This window comes from Elephantulus edwardii, unplaced genomic scaffold (genome assembly GCF_000299155.1).
Source record: "Elephantulus edwardii isolate Elephantulus edwardi_28Jun2011 unplaced genomic scaffold, EleEdw1.0 scaffold00011, whole genome shotgun sequence".
In the NCBI taxonomy this organism is placed as follows: domain Eukaryota; kingdom Metazoa; phylum Chordata; class Mammalia; order Macroscelidea; family Macroscelididae; genus Elephantulus; species Elephantulus edwardii.
Window position 1 is genome coordinate 3,704,536 of NW_006399761.1, and position 2,906 is coordinate 3,707,441.

Here is a 2,906-nt window from a genome sequence, read left to right on the forward strand (position 1 = left end):
CTAGCCGCGCGGTGCAGTAATGCTGCAGGAGGCGGGGCCCGCCGCAGACCCGCCCAAGGCGCCGCGAGGGGGCGGGGCCTGTGGAAAGGGGCGGGGCTTGCGGGCCGAGCCACGGTGCCGCTGTGCGGCAGTGCTGCGGGAGGAGCCACGCGCTCCAGATCCACCCGAGGCGCGGCGAGGCAGGGGGCGGGGCCTGGGCGGGGCCAAGCAGGGAGGGGGAGGGTCCGGTGGGCGGAGCTGCGCGTTGCGATGGCTCGGCAGAGCAGCGGGAGGACAGCCCCGCCGCAGACTCGCCTGAGCCAGGGGCGGGGCCTGCCAGAATAGGGGCGGGCGAGGGCGGGGCCTGGCGATAGGGGCGGGGTAGGACCCCGAGAGGGCGGTAGAGAGGGGCAGGGTGAAGGACAGAGCCAGGCAGTGCTGCAGTGTTGCCGTAGCCGCTGAGTGGCCCAGGCCTGAATGGGAGGCGCGTCTGTGAGGGGGCGGGGTGTGGGCGGGCCCTGTCAAAGATGGGGCGGGGCCATAGGAGCGAGCCTAGAGCTGCGGCGGTGCGGCATTGCTGCGACCAGGTTTGTCGCTTTCCCATCTGATGCGCTCCGAGGCCAGGGTGGATGGTGCAGCCTCTGCAGATGGGTGGGCGGGCCTCGCACTGGCTCCACCCCAGCACAGCGCGATCTGCGGACAACTGCTGTCCAAAGCCACACCCCGAATCCCACATGTCCACTCTGTGCCTTTCCACTAATCTCAGTCCTCCTTCAAAATGTCCCTACTCCAGAAAGCCCTAGAGTTGGACCCAACCTGGCCTGACCAGGACGGCCATCGCCTTGCCAACGACTGACAAGGAGTGTGGCACCTTGGGCCATGCTGTCCTCTCACCGGCCAACTGTGCCTGGGAAAATGCCCGCATTAAGCCAGGGAAGTTCCCGCGCCGCTGCGTGATGACCACTCCCTGGTGACCTCGCCATTGAGGACCGACTGGTGCCCCGCCCAGAGCTCAGGACTCGCCCTGGGCGCGGGATGAATAAAGGAGCAACCACCGATCTTTAAATGCTTGCTGTGCCTGGGACCTGCGTCATGGGTGTGGAAAATTATAGGATGCAGATTCTCTGGAACCCTGGTGGCGAGGTGATGAGAGCACTAGACGACTACTAACCTAAAAAGGCAGTGTGAACCTGCGCCCATAACTATTTATAGCCTTGGAAACCCTATGAGGCAGTTATAGGCTTACTCTGTGTCAAAATCTACTCCAAGACACTGGATTTGTTTTGGGATTTGGGGAAGATTTGAACTATTTCCACCCACTTTTAATCCTCTGCCAAGTGACATGTGGCCAGGATGGACAAGTCCTTGGTGAAGGTCCTCGTGCTTGGAAGGGTGCAAGGTCAGCGCAGGAGAGGAAGACCCTGGGTGAGATGGCTTGACAGTGACTGTGGCAATTGGGGCAGGTGTGTCAAACACAAGTGGCCCTGGCTCAAGACATGACAGGGTTCAGAGCTATTGTTCTTAGGGTCACTATGGTTGTCGTCGGCTAGATGAAACACGACAAGGACAACAATGTGCAGAGGTTTGTGGCCCTAATGTTGAAGAGCTTGATTCTTCAGTGACTACCAGTCACAAGAACTGCAGATCCAACTGCTCGAGAAGAGAAAGCTGTGGCAGTCTGCTTCCAGAGGTTATTGGCTTGGATATGCTAGGAAATCGGTCTCTGTCTTACAGAATTGCTATGAGTCAGAGCAGCTGGTTGGTTAGTTTGGGATTTTTTTTTTTCCATGCAGAGCCCAGGGTGTCTGTTTAATAATAATAATAATAGTAACAATAATAATTATTATTAATTACAACTGTCATTAACTATTATGGATGATGACTTTCCACCAGCGCTGGTATTTTTACAAGCATCACCTCATTTTGTCCACAGACCAACTTTGTTAACCCTAGTTTCCAAAAGATGACATTAGAGAGGTTAACTCATTACTCAAGGTTTGGAACAACTGTCATATTTGAGAGTAGAATCTACAAAGGCCACCCCACCCCCCTGAAATTTATTGCAGTAGAGTCTGAATCATTCAACACTGACCCTCTAGTGGGTTTTCAGAGGCTGTCAATTTCAGGGAGAGAGATTGCCACCTTTCTCCTTTGGAGCAATTGATAGATTCAAACCCCAAGCCTTTGGGTTGCCAAGGCAACTCCTTACCACTAAGCCACCAGAGCTCTGCATTTGATGTCCTAGTCCATATGTCTCTCTGTGTGTATATGCAATTTTCTATGCCTTACTGCTATGGTGTTGTAGTTGCCCTCAAGTTGACTGTGACTCATGGTTACCCTGTGACCAACAGATCTGAACCTTGTCCTACCCTGCACCATGTCACAGTCTCCAACATGCTCCAACCCATTGTTAATCACGTGTCAATCCATCTTGCAGAGGAGGGTCTTCCTCTCTTCCACTGACCCTCCACCTTTCCCAGCATGATGTCCTTTTCCAAGCACTGGACCCTCCTGGCTAAGTGCCCAAAGTGTGTGAGACAAAATTTCACCATCCTTGCCTCCAAGGAGCACCCTGACTGCACCTTCTCCAGGACATAAATGTTTGTTCTTTAGGCAACCTATGAGATAAGCTATACTCTTCTCTAACACTACAACTAAGAGGCACCAATTCTTCTCCCGTCCTTATTCATTGTCCAACTTTCAGATGCATTGGAAGCAATTGATAGACAATGTCTCGGACCAGGCACACCTCGGTCTTTAACTGGCATCCTTGTTCTTCAGCACTTTGAAGAGAACCCTGACAGTAGATTTCCCAAAGCAATACGTCTGATTTTTTTTTTCCTTTACACACACATCTACTGTTTAGCTATCAATTGAGGAGAAAGGCATTAAGGGGGAAAAAAATAGCCTGGTCCACATCTGATGAC